At 42.3% G+C, this 15,109-nt stretch overlaps 1 pseudogene; it reads left to right on the forward strand.

The window, feature by feature from the left end:
- The first annotated feature begins 3,591 nt into the window (after positions 1-3,591).
- Positions 3,592-11,732, forward strand: LOC136702004 (cytochrome P450 2K1-like; annotated as a pseudogene).
- Positions 11,733-15,109: the final 3,377 nt, after the last annotated feature.

The following is a 15,109-nucleotide window of genomic DNA, read 5'->3' on the forward strand; positions in this document are numbered from 1 at the left end:
GTAACAACTGAGTGAGTGTCTTGAACAGAGTGGGATTAAGCTGGAAGAACTGTATGGATATCTACACTGAAGGAGCTAATGCTTTCATCAGTAGGTTCAGAGCACAGAACCCAAAACATCCAAACCATTCACTGCTTCCTTCACAGAGAGGTCCTAGTTGCCAAAATAACTTTCAGAGGAACTGGATAGAGCACTGGAAGTTGTAATCTTTATCAAAGTGCAGTTGTTAAAGACTCTGTTTTCGATTCTATGTGAGGAAACAGGAGCAGAGCACCGGAGCTTGCTGCTACACACAGCTGTCTGCTGGCTTTCTTGGGGAAATGTAGTCGGGAGACTATGAGTTACAAGATGAACTCGGAGCGTTCCTGATAAAGTTCACTCTATACAGAGCTGATTGCAGATGTGCAATGCTGTGGAAAACCTGCATATTTGGCTGACATTGTTAGACATCTCCCCAAACTGAACACTAAAATGCAAAGCCAAGAAGAAAATCTTCTCACCTCTTCTGATAAATTGTAACAGGATGGCTATCTACAGGGGAGACTCTGATAGTAGTCCCTTAAAGTTTACCAAGAGGAAAGACTCAAGTGCAGATAAAAATGCTTTGCACATGGTGGGAATCAAACCAGGGTCGTTTGGATGCAGAAACAGTGTGTACCAGTGAACCATGTAGGAGGTAGTGATTGTGACAGTACATTTTAAATCTAGAGAGGAGACAAACTCCAAAAATAACATAAAATCTTGGAAACAAAAATCAAATCAACAAAAGTAAAGAAAGAATAAAACTCAAACCAAAAAATAAAGTTCAGAACAGGAATCGATTACCTGCGGGTAACAATTATGTGAGAAACAGCTAACAAACCCGTTGTGCCACCAGGAACCTTCCAGCTGCTTTCACAACAGAAGGGGGGGAAGAAGAGAGCCCAATAAAGGCAAGAGAAAAAGAAAGTTGTTTTTAAACAACAAAGGAGACCGAGTCCCAACAGGAAAATTCTCTCCAGACTGCTGGAAAATCAAGAGACAAAGGGTTTTTGAGTTGATTTTACTCAAAAGGTAGTGAATCCAAAAGACTCCTTTTGGAAGAAAATACCAAATTACCAGCACGGGCTGATTCAGTACACACTCAAGACTCCGCACTGAGAGAGCAGCGCGGATGTCTTATGAAGTGTCAACACCAGCTGTTCTCACTTGGGCTAATTACTAAGCGTCCTGGAGCGTGGTTTCCCTTTGGAGGTGGGATGACCACGGTGCAGGTGGTCTCTTACACAAATTGCATAGCTTCAGATCTAAGCAAGTGTGGCGGTCATTTGTGGAACAGGGCAGGTTTGAGATGTTTCCCTTGTGCAGTGAACATTTAAACAGCAGCAGACTTTGAGATTATCAGTATCTGGATCCTCGAAGAAAGACTTAGTGAATACTTTCAATCTCAGTCTTTTGCACAGTTTGACAGGGTCTGTGACTCTTGTTCAAGGGCACAGGAAAGCCCAAAAGACTGCCAGTTGCTCCTGTACCAGCAATAGCCCAAGATCAGGGAAGATCACACATTAAAAACCAAATTTCAAGACACTGCTTTTGATAGGATAGGTTTGGGATATATTTGGAGAAAGAGTACCCCATAGTTTCAAGTTGTGCCAATGAAATTCTGCTACCCTTCTCCACCACATTTGTGTGAACTGAACTTTTTTGAGCTTAATTTACATCAAGCATAAGTATAGACAGCGACTGAGAGCTGGGACCAGGAGCTCCATGTCATCCTCTCATCCATTACAGCCAAAAGAGGGCAGTTATTGTGCATTGTCCCTAGTTAAGATTTCCCATTGTTTGTAAGTCACATTTACCCCTTTCTGTCTTATGGTTACAAAAGTCACTCATGGTGTATGTAGGCAGTCAGACGAATGCAGAGTCTACAGGTGCTGGTCATAAAATTAGAATATCATGAAAAAGTTTATTTATTTCAATAGCACATCTTTTCCTTCCCTTCGCCTCTCTATTAGTGTTCTTGGACACAGAGCGCTGAACAGCCAGTTTCTTTACAATGATTTTTTGTGTCTTGCCCTGCTTGTGTAAGGTGTCAAAGGTTGTCTTTTGGACTGCTGTCATGATTGTGTAGCCTACAGAACTAGACTGAGAGACCATTTAAAGGCCTTTGCAGGTGTTTTGAGTTAATTAGCTGATTAGCATGTGGCACCAGGTGTCTTCACTATTGAGCCTTTTCACAATATTCAAATTTTCTGAATTAGGGTTTAGAGTGGCACGGTGGCGCAGCAGGTAGTGTCGCAGTCACACAGCTCCAGAGACCTGGAGGTTGTGGGTTTGATTCCCGCTCCGGGTGACTGTCTGTGAGGAGTTGGTGTGTTCTCCCCGTGTCTGCATGGGTTTCCTCTAGGTGCTCCGGTTTCCTCCCACAATCCAAAAACACACGTTGGTAGGTGGATTTGCGACTCCGAAAGTGTCCGTAGGTGTGAATGTGTTGCCCTGTGAAGGACTGGCGCCCCCTCCAGGGTGTATTCCTGCTTTGCGCCCAATGATTCCTGGTAGGCTCTGGACCCACCGCGGCCCTGAACTGGATAAGTGGTTACAGATAATGAATGAATTTGGGTTTTCGTTAGTTGTCAGTTATAATCATCAAATCAAAAGAAATAAACACTTGAAATGTATCAGTCTGTGTGTAATGAATGAGTATAATATACAAGTTTCACTTTTTGAATGGAATTACTGAAATTTACTGAATATTGAATATTTAATTATTAATTTATTATTAAGCCGTCCATTCCAACACCCTGCTAGACCCAGAGCACTGCAAACCAGTGCCTGGCCCCCACAACCTCTACACTCTTCCGGTCCTTCATACAAGGGCCTGGACAAAATTGCATGCAATATAACAAGCTTTGATCCCGAACCAGATGGTTCTAATGATATCTTTTCTTATCTGAAAGATATTGATTTCTATCTACACCGGTTCCCCGGAATCACGGTAAATGACAAACTTTGTGATTAAACTGTCCTCTAGCTGAGACGTCAGCAACTTCATTGACCGCCAGCCAGACTATGTGAAAGCGTGGTATGAAGTGCTTTGCCAAGCACTGGAGGAAGTCTCAAATTACCTGTCATAGACAGGACTGACCGCTGCTTTGAGTGTAAAACAGCAATGCCAGGAATCCCCTCAGCAGTATTATAACAGACTCAGGCAGGCATATTTCGGACCTAGAAATGACTCCAGAATGGAGGAAGAGTTAAATTTTAAATAATTATTTATCCAAAACCTCCATGCCCACACTAGTCATCAGCTGGGAGTCTCAGCTTGCCCTTGCACCCTGTTTAGCAGACAGTTGCGTGACTTAGCTATTAGAGGTTTCCTAAAATCCCAACAAAATGCAAATAAACAGCCTGAAATACCCCTAGTCCTAAATATCAACACCAACTCTCCACCTTTAGAGTTGGTGGGTGCTACCCTTGCCAATCCGCCTGGGACCCTTCACAAATGCTGTGGTCCAGAGAGGGCCCGATATCTCCTCCACCCTCACAACACTACAAACTCTACCCTCCTCGCAGGCCAGACAGAAATTGAGGCAAAGAGGCAGAGAAGGTTTAATGCCAGATGACTCTTCGGTCATTGAAGGTGATACACCCGTCCAACAGTTCATAAGACACTTAATATGAAAAAGGGGTTGCATGTAAATTCTATTTGTCCACCATTGTGGAAGGAAGGTTAGTGCATGAGGCCCTGCTGGACACTGCATCAGATGTCACCCTAATGTCTTCCACCTTGTTCCACCAGGTTTGAGCCATTGTGCAGTGTGAAAATCGTGAGCTACAGCTCCAAGACTGTTCTCTTAAAATTCATTCGTACTCACATGCAGGCCTCACAATTCAATCTATGGTACTAATACACTTGGCCATTAGACCGATAACTTTGGTGCATGCAGTTCACGTGTCTCCTCTTGAAACAATTCCCTTCTTCATTGGCAAAGACCTCCTTAATCAATTTGGTTAAAAATCTAGGCACAAGTGTGTGAGCCTTTGCCCATCTACACCCCACACCACCGGGAAGCTCAGTGTTGCTGCCTTGAAATCTAACCTGAATCGATAGATGGTCCACCAAGTCTGACCCCTCACATTGAGGAGGAGGAAATTGAGCCCATGGTGGCCACACCAGAGACTGCAGTCTCTTCTTGGCCCCCGAACAGCGGAGCACATTTCTGTGCACTTTCACTATGCCTTCCATAGCGCTTTTCCAACCATCACCTCAGTTCTTTGAACTAGGTCTCACCTTAGAAGCCACACCTTTGGTGGAAACACGAGCAAGATCCACCTATCTGTTCGTAAGAAATGAAACCGCTCAACCCAAAACGATTTCTCATTCATCTCGTTTGGTTTGACTGGCCTGTATGAAATTCCATGATTTTGAGTTGTGAATCCCTATTATAGGACCAATGCCCTGCTCCTTGGACACCCAGAACCAAAGGTGTGCTGTACTCAACCGACACGAGCCGTTGCTCTTCTCGGCTCTGGACATGAGCAAAGATGCCATTTGCAGAATAGATCTAGCTGATGATAATCAAATGACGGTCATGGTCCTTTCTTTAGATTCATCCCTGGAATCCTCCTGGGAACCATCCCTTTTCCCAGAGTCCCTACAATTCAAACAATCTATCTGACTCTGAATTAATGATTCAAGTTGAACAAGTTCTAAAGGAGGCAGATGCACTCCAAAGTGAAGAAGAACGTGAAAAACTCTGTGAAGTGTTTCATAAATACCAAAAATCTTTTGCCAAATATTCAATGGACTGTGGTCTCACTGACATTCACTCAGTGCGCATTCCCACTCGTCCAGAAGCACCACCCATGTTTGTCCGCCAATAAAAAAGTCCTGTTGGCATCATATGGACCAGTACAAGAAATTATTGATGACTTGCTGGAAAAGGGCATAATTCGACCCTGCAACAGAATGTACTCTGCACCATTATGGCCTGTCATAAAACCCAATGGTAACTGATCATTGATTATCGGAAACTAAATCAACAGGTTCCATTGTCTCGGTGGCCGATGACACAATTAGAGCAAGAACTTCCCTCAGTCCGAAATGCTAAATACTTTTCCACCATCGATGTAGCCTCTGGATTCTGGACCAAGCAGAAGACCAACAAACTAGCTTTCACCTTCGCAAACCGACAGTATACATTCACTCGGTGCCCCTTCGGGTACACCAACTCTCCATCTGAGTTCAACATTTTCTTGAACAAAGCATGCCTTGATGCTCGCGAGTGAGGCACCCTGATATATGTGGATGACATACTCATGCGTAACCACTCCCTACAGGCACACATTGACAATATTGATCATGTTCTTGACCAGCTCACGACAGCAGGTGTGAAAATCACTCTCCAAGTGTCAGTGGTGCAGAACAAAGCTGAATTACGTCAGCCTGCTTGTAAGCACTGATGGCGTTGAACCACAAGTGAGTTGAGTGCAAGGGGTAACAGACCTCGCAGCACAAACCAATCTTAAGGAACTCTGTAGTTTCTTAGGAGTATGCAACTACTCACGACAGCTCATCGAAAACTATGCGGACCTAGGCCGTCCACTTTATGACCTACTAAAAAAATTATACCCAATTCACCTGGGGTGAAGCCCAGGAATAAGCGATGCAGGCAATGAAATCAAAACTGTGTACGGCCCTATGCCTTGCTTACCCTGACAGTAGCAAAGAATTCTACCTAGAAGAATCCCGGTCTACCCTTAGTACAGGAGATTCTGTCTACAGCAACTTGAGAAGTAGTCACTGATCTCCAGGCCCACCTAGCCTATACCTTAGGTAGCGCCGTCCCAATTTATGTCAATCCCCAAGACCGAGAATTAGCATTCATTATCAACCTTCCCATAATGGTGCCTGAAAACATTTACCGTTTGAAAGATGTCATTAACGTTGGGTTCTGGCAAGATTCCGCCTATGTTCGTGTAAAGACAACACCTCTTGTAGCATACCAAGGTGATAACCCTGATCTATACTTGGTGCCTAACTTGCTTACGTGCACACTCAAAGACATCCACTACTTGTGCCCTAGCAAACCTTTTATTCGCGACAGCGCAAATGGGATTTGTGGCCTTAAGCCTATGATGAGTAATACCCAGTGTCTGGTGGTCGTCACACCCTGAAGTTTGGTAACCAGTACCCAAGCTGAGATTGTTGGAAACCATTGGTTGGTTAACATCCCCTTTAGAGAGGCCCTACTAATCTATGATCAACATGACACCTCAGAAAGGGTACCCTTTCCTAGCCAAACTTTCTGGGTAGACCTACCCGTAAATGCAATCCTATATGTGGGAGACCTGTCCCTATATCATCTGAACCCTGACCAATATGAGTGTGACGTTAAAATTTCAGATTTCTTCTCTAAGCACACCATCGAACTAGATACTAAAACACTAACTCGCCTAGAATATGAGGGAACCCAAGTCATTGACCTAACCCCTATTGATAACACCCTTTAAAGAACTGTCGTCGCATGGTCCACTCCAGACACCTTACTAGTTGCACTGGTAGGATTAGGATATCTTTTGACCTTTGGTATAACTTGGTTCTATTTCAAACGCACTCGAGCCCTACAGAGCAGGTTGGAAAATTGATCTGATAAAATGGTTACGTTTGTTAGACACAAGAGAGCCCAAAGAGGTGGTTTCAGAAGTTTTAGATATGAAGCCAAGGACAATGTTGAAAAACCAGCTCTCGAGGTTGCGTTTGAATAAGACCTACCCATAAATAATTAGAATTTCTTCATTACACAAACAACAACACTTAATATGCACCCATACACACTGATAGGAAGACATCAGCTTTGAAAATATATTTGAATCTGCTTGCTGACCTCACCTCCCTCCACAGCAATTTCTTTTCCAGCTCCATGTTTCCTACTGGACCACAAAACTGGAAAAAAAAAAAAGGGGGGGGGATGTAGTGGAGGAAGGCCCAGGTATGCTTTTTTTTTTTAAGACTCTGGATCTAGATCAAGAAATTGAGACATTTTAAGATTCAGACTTTATCAAGACCTCACATTACACAGCAGTGTGTGTTGTAGACTACTGAAACCAAACCCTCCCCCCCCCCCACCACACACACACACAGTTGAAGATTAGAAGCTCGTAAAAAAATCCTTTTCAGTGACCTCATAATGCTCACAAAATGGTCCATACCAATACTAAGTTGTCGGTCCGAAAGTTACGACCAGCATTAAACCAAAAATAATGCCAACAGAGCCTTGGGAACTGAGTCATAAAACTCACCACAAGAGGAGACCCCAGACCCTCTGGGGCATGTATCACTCAGCTTCGAGCTCAATCTTATAGCAATATTGGCAGATGGCCCCCAAGGAATATTGTTAATATTGCGTTAATATTGTTCTCTCCAATCTGAGTTCAACCCAGCTGGAACAGCATGGACCAAAAGTGCCTTCCAAGTGGATATTTGTGAAATCATATGTCACCAAAAGCATTCCTCTCTCTCTCTCTCTCCCTCTCATTATGTCTGTCCCAAAAGTAATCTTTGACACTATGTTTTTCTTAATCCAGTTATGCATTGTCAAATGTATTATCATTATTATTGTGGAATCATCTGATAATATATTATTCTTGGGTGAATGTACGTGAACATGAATTGAGTTGACATGAATTAATGTGCATTTCCAAATCACAAAAACCCATTCCTTTCTCAATTTAAAAGAATGTTGATTAATCGCTAATAACTAGAATAGTTGGTGCAATTACATCAGTATACTCAATATGTAATATGCAAGTATATACACGAGGTATTAATTCAAGGTTGTTCTATTCGCCCAAGCAGCATTAAGCAATTTTATTTCTCTGGGAAACCTGAGACGGTCATGTGTAATTCCCAAACCCAGTAGCCAATCAGAGGATGGCTACCTCCCAAGTGGGCGTAACAGCGCCACATAGAAAACAGAGGTACGGCCGAAAGGGTGCGAGTTTGCTTTGGAAGGAGAGAGCCACTGCAGAAGAAAGGAGTGGCTTCAGAAAAAAAAAAAAAAAAAAGTCGCTTCGGAACAGCTGAAAGGAGCCGAATCTCCACCATCAAAGAGACTCTGATAAAGGACCAATCTTTATGCAACCAAACAAGGGACGCCTTGGGTCAGTTAGCATTGCTTAATACAGTGATTGAATCAGATAGAAGAATGTAGAAATCACTCTGTCAGCGAGACTCAATTTATTTTGTGTTTGTCGTTTTGTCACCTAATCAAAGCCTAGTTTTATGGCTGATCAAAGCAGGTGAAACTTATTTTTGTCCAGAATAAGGTGCCATCTCCGAGATTAGTTGATAATTAGAATATTAATGGTATATGCAGACTTCAAGATGTCACTTCTGAAAATTAGAAGTTTTCTAAATTTGGGGACTCCCAACTAGGACAGCGAGCCAGAGGAAATTCTCCAACTGACGTCACAACGCTCTGAGGGCGCCTGAAGCGGCCTGCCCCGTAAGTGACGACTCCTGAGCGAACCCAGCCTCAGCAGCTCCCACAGGGAGAACCAGAAGAGCCAGGCTTTGATTCTTTGCTGTCACTGCAACTGAACCGCTGTACCCATCGGTTGGTTGATCTGCGCCAGGAGTAAGCAAGCTCATAAAAATATAATTTTCAGAAGCTGATGTCTAATTAAGTCTCTTGATAAATTCACATATTATCTTCATTTAGCAACACACACTTCACAAGTCATATGGCCTAGCCAATTATTAAGTCATAATAAGGGCTTCTTATTTGTTGATCCCCATTAAGACTTGATAATTATGCTATGTATCAAATAATTATTATTCCCTTTCAATAAAGTATTCTTTGATTTAAAATACTGTATAGAATTTGTTCATAAACTCTGAAAATCCTGAAACTTACCCTAGCTTGAACAGTATCCAAATTTGTGATAATTATCTAAAATTAGTAATAATAATAATAATAATAATAATAATTAAAAATCACCATTAAGCATGAATTCAAATACTGTTACCACGCTACAGTCTCTAGCCTCATTACAGACATTCAGTGCACAGCATCAGACTGACTACATAACTAATCTGAACATTGCTTATAAGATATTAGTTTAATAATTTTTACATGAGATTATGAAAAGATATTCCATATCTGCACTCAACTCTGAATATAGCTCCAGGAAAACAATCCTTGGTTTCAGTAGGATGGAAAATAAAAGACTCCTTTCTAAGTTACTGTAGTTCTGTTTCTGTTTGCAGATGTCAAAAAATATGGTTCTATATTCACCGTGCATTTTGGTCCAAAGAAAATGGATGTCTTTTAAGGATTTCAAACCATCAAGGAGGCCCTGGTGACCCATGCAGAGGAATTTGAAAACAGAGACATTAACCATATATTCTATGTCTTGAATGAAGGATATAGTAAGGGTCAGATCCTTAATAAATATCTGTATTTTGCAGTTCAGTGTTTGTAAAGAAATGACTATGAAACATGAATGGGTTTTTTTTAATTAAATTTTTCAGTTTTCATTGAACACAAAGTGTTGGTGGTAACACCATGAGTCAATGTCAGAGACTTGGGTTCGATTCCAGATCTGGGAAACCAGTCTGTGCTACACCAATAAGAGTCCTTAAGCAAGACTCCTACCACTGTGTTGGTTTACCTTTAATACCAGTAACTTTATAAGTTGCTCTGGATAAGAGCATCTACTAAGTACCATAAATGTAAAATAATAAAATATCATTTGGTTACTTACATTATTTTACGCACCCTTGCTCAAGCATATTTTATACAGGGTCTGCAGGCATAAGTAGATATTCCATAGATACAAATATGAAAAAACTGCTTTATTTAATGTTTTAGCTAATGAGCTACAAGAAATAATACAGAGTTAAGACATCTTTTTCTTATCAACTGCAAGAATTTTGTTTTCCAACGGGAAGAACTGGAAAACTATGAGACGCTTTGCCCTCTCCACTCTGAGACCTTGTGATGGGCAAGAAGGGGAGCAAGTAGAAAATCATAGATGAGACATTGAGAGAAGAGTTTGAACAGTTCAAAGGTAATTCAATGTTCAACATTCATTCCTTCATTTTCTGAAACCACTTATTCAGTTCAGGGTCACAGTGGGTCCCGAGCCTAGCTGAAATCTTGGGTTCAAGGCAGGAACACACCCTGGAGGGGGCGCCCTTCCTTCACAGGGCGACACATGCTTACTCGAACCTATGGACACTTGGTAGTCGCCAATCCACAGACCAAAGTGTGTGTTTTTTTTTTTGTACCATGGGAGGGCAACGGAGCACCTGGAGGAAACCTACACAGACAGAGAATACACTAAACTCCTCACGCAATCACCCAGAGCAGGACTTGAACCCACAACCTCCAGGAACCTGGAACTGCTCAATTACAGGATTACTTAACAGTGACATAAAATCTCATTAAATATTTGCTTTCAGCAGAAATTTACAAATATCTTAAATATATTTAATGATAAATGATTTAATGATAATGATGAAATACAGAAGAGCAGGCCTTCAATCAGGTGATTACTGGAAAGCATTTAAAAAGACCACATTGCCAGAGAGACAGCAAATGATTAGTTTCATTCACGAGCAGAAAGAGAAGGCAATGTGCAACAGCAGCATTGTAAACAAAACAAGGCCAGTGGTTTTGCTGGGAAAACTTTAAGTAGAATACTAGGCAAGAGATGTAAGCAGTGGTAGTATTAGACAGCTTACAAGATCCTTCCAACAAGGCTTCTCCCAATAGGCAGGCCATATACCATCTAAAGTGGACAGTCGCAGAAGCAGAAGACATCAGCCAATAGCATTCACTGAGAGATACAGCCCTGATCCTGCCCACAAACTGTCAAAAGGGTTTTCTGAGTGTAGAAAGCACCTGAACGAAGAGATTAAACTTAATTAAGAGGTATAAACCATTCAACAATGCAAAAAAAAAGTCATTTCAGGAGAGAGATTATAACCAGTTTGCACACAATTCCTCTCTCTCAATTCCTCCACTCAAGTTTTGCACTGGCGCTTGAGAGAGGGTATTTATATCTCTGAAATGTTATAAATGTACAGGTTTATGTTTAAACAGGGTGCTTCTGCTCCCTCTACTTTTGACATTGATGTGATGCCATAGTCACTAGGCAGGGATGCACGCTTTACAGGGTGCCAGTCCATCACATGGCACCACACATTCACTCACACTTGTGGACACCCTACTAATATGAATTTTTTGACTGTAGTAGGAAAGCTGAGCACCCGAAGGAAACTCATTTCTTTTCAAAATGTAATGATTAGAAAAGGTTAATGTTGGGTTTCTGTTTTCCAGGAAACCATTTCATACTTCAGAGCCAGTCAGCTGTGCTGTTTCAAATGTCATCTCAGCCATTGTGTATGGGAGCAGATTTGAATACGCTGATCCTGTGTTCATAGACATGATTACCCAGGTCTAGGAGAACATCAGGGTTGTTGGTTCAGCTTCTATACAGATAACCTTCTGAATCTAAACAGAAAACTCTCATTTTGGGTGTAATGAAATTTATGCCACTAACTTTTAGGATATGTCCTTGTTTGCCTTCAGTTGTGTAACCTGTTTCCCTGGCTTTGTTCTTGGATGAGGACCTGGAAACAGATCATGATAAACCGTGAGCAATATTTCAAGCAATTAAAGATACTTTTGAAGAAGCTGCAGGAGACCATGAACCCTCAAGACTGCAGAGGCTTGGTGGATTGATTTTTTTTTTTTGTACAACAGAAAGAAGTATATATTCTTTGTGTGGAGAAATGCTGAATTAGTGAAGAACTTTGCACTCTGGACAAAATGAAGCAAATTATATTTGAGCTATTTTATCTGAAACTCAGAAACTGATTTGTAACTTGAGTTTAGTTTGGTATCACTTTCCCTCTGTTTATTTTCATGTAGTGTGTAGTCTCAAATTTGGAATCAATTTCAACCTAAACATTATCAACCTAATGAAGCAGGAATGAAGCAATATCCTCATCTTATGATTCTCAGTGTTTGGAGGACTCTGCCATATTTCGGTCGTGAGCAGAAGGGAGCAAGGAAGCCAAGCCACTGTGTGTTTTAAATTTTATTTATTTATATCTTTTTCCTCTCTGGGATTTCTGTTTGATGCTACATACTCTTTTTTCCTTCCTCAGGAATCAGGAGACAGAAACCCAGGACACTTAAAAAGAACAAAAACATTAAGAATTAAATAAAGAAAATAGGGTAAAACACATTAAGATAACAGTGCCTAATTAAAAAGAAACTCTACAGATTAAAATGAGTTATAGCAAGAGAACGACAGGACAAAAACACCCAACAGGATAGGCGGACTCTGTAGAGGGTAGTGTGCTCAGCTGGGCGTGTCATCTGAATCATGCTTCCTGATCTCCAGACCATCTATAATAAGCGGTGCTGGTCCAAAGCCAAAAAGATGGTGAAGGACCTCAGTCGTCATCTTAATAAACTTTTCACCCTTGCCATCAGGAAAGTGTTTTCGCTCCCTGAATACAGACACGGAGGTTGAGAATGAGCCTCTTTCCAATCTGAACCAGGTCTAAACCCAGATTTCAGCCTACTCACACATTACTGCTTACATCCGGCTCACTTTTTTTCTTACATTGTACAGTTTTATCTTTATTTTTTTTTAGCTATAGTTTAGTATTTTTATTTTGAGAGAGAATGTCTATATTTTCTATTTCATTGATTCATTCATTGTCTATAAGCACTTATCCAGTTCAGGGTTGCGGACCCACCTGGGTGCAAGGCGGGAACACACCCTGGAGGGGGCGCCAGTCCTTCACGGGGCGGTGTTGTTCCCAACCGTGGGAGGAAACCCACACAGACAGGGAGAACACACCAAACTCTTCACAGACAGTCACCCGGAGCGGGACTCGAACCCAGGACAGCAACACTACCTGCTATGCCACTGTGCCTCCCCTATTTCATATTTCCTTAACTCGTGTTTGCTTAATGTGTGTAGACATTAAAGCATTTCACTGCAAGTTGTACCATGTCTAAATATGTGACAAATAAAATGAGGTATAATGACAGCCAAGAACCATTAGAAGTTGTAGTGGTTAAAGGGAAACTGCTATCAGGCAGCAGCAATTATGTATGAACATAAACACATACAACATGGCATCCAGCTGTAAGAGAGAACTGCCTTTCTCTCTAATTCAGCTTTTCTCCTTAAATATACAGTGGGGAATGTGCTGCTCAACACCTGTAGTGAAGGGCATTGCATACCCATACAAAGACCAGGTTCAGAAGGAGATTGACTGGGTCATTGGAGGTCATCAGGCGAGGATGGAGGACAGGAAGGACTTGCCTTATACTGATGCAGTGATCCATGAAATCCAGAGAATTGCCAACATTGTACGAATGAGCTTGCCCCACACTACCACCTGTGACGTTCCACCTGTGGCAGCCATCAGGAGATCAATGATTCAATCACTGATCTTACCTCATTCAAGGATGTGTGCTGAGCCCCCTTCTGTTCACTCTGCTACACCCATGACTGCTCTCCATCACACATCTCCAACTTCTCCATCAAGTTTGCGGATGACATAACTGTGGTATGCCTCATCAGCAACAACAATGAGTCACACTACAGGAGCAAGGTGAGCTGGATGGCCTCTTGGTGCAAACAACACTCTCTCTGAACCCTGATAAGACCACGTGAACACACATGCAGTCAAATTACAGCAACACAATCAACCTGGAGGAGTACACATCAGTGACCAGCTCCAAGACCATCACCATCTGCTCCAACCAGAAGCCGTGGTGCGTGCACTGCTGAAGGCTAGAGATGTCGCTTTCAAATCAGGCGATAAGGCGGCCCTGAGAACAGCGAGGGCCAAACTCTCCCGAACTATCAGAGAGGCAAAGCATGCACACGGTCAGATCATCCACAGCCACTTCCAGAGCAGTAGAGACACTCAGCTCATCCAGAGCATCACCAGTTACACCACATGCTTGTGACAGGGATGCTTCCCTACCAGACGTGCTGAACCATTTCTACGCAAAGTTTGAGGTACAGAACAACATAACGGCGAGAAAGTTCACCCCTTCTCCCAGCGACCAGGTGCTGTCTTTTACTGCAGCCAACATGAGGAAAACTCTATGCAGAGTCGACCCGTGGAAAGCTGCTGGATCAAACAAAATTCCTGGCAGAGTGCTCAGAGAATGTGCAGACCAGCTTGCTGATGTCTTCACTGATATCTTCAACATCTCTCTGAGCAGTGTCGTTGTTCCAACATGCTTCAAGAACACCATCATCCTTGTGTCTAAGAATTCTTCTGTGTCCTGCCTCAATGACTATCGTCCCATTGCACTCACTCCTGTCATCACAAAGGGCTTCGAGAGGCTCGTCCTGAGGCACATCAAGACCCTACTTCCCCCCACACTGGACCCTCTACAGTTCGTGTATCGTCCTAACCGTTCAACGGACGATGCCATATCCACCACGCTCCACCTGGCACTCACCCACCTGGACAAAAAAGACATATACCCGAATGCTGTTCATTGACTTCAGCTCAGCATTCAACACCATCATTCCTCAGCACCTGATTGGGAAGCTGAATATACTGGGCCTTAACACTCCTCTCTGCAACTGGATCCTGGGCTTCCTGACTGGGAGACCTCAGTCAGTCCAGATCGGTAGGAACACCTCCAGCACCATCACACTAGAGCTAGCTATTTATAAAAGTTAGCTTTTTTTATGGTTTCATCTTTACTGAAGATCCATCATGCCCTTTCTTGGTATGTGGTATAAAACTGTCAAACCAAGCAATGGTTCTGAGCAAAAATCAGACACCTGACGACAATTCATCAGTCACCAGCCAGCAAGAATGCAGAAAATTATTTGGGAATTGTCCAGTCCACTATCCAGTTCATGTGTTGTCTGTCTGTCACCGTTTCCTATATGGTATCTCGACAGGAATCATAAACAGGTGTGTGCGCTGCTAGTCAGCTGTGTTTTGTGCTCTGTGATTTCATTGTGTATATTGAATTCTGTGTGTTTACCTGGTTTTGACTTCGTGACATTCTACTTACATACTACGAGTATGTTTTTGCCCCTTTTGGTTACTGATGTTAGATCT

Source organism: Hoplias malabaricus, chromosome 7 (genome assembly GCF_029633855.1).
Source record: "Hoplias malabaricus isolate fHopMal1 chromosome 7, fHopMal1.hap1, whole genome shotgun sequence".
NCBI lineage: Eukaryota > Metazoa > Chordata > Actinopteri > Characiformes > Erythrinidae > Hoplias > Hoplias malabaricus.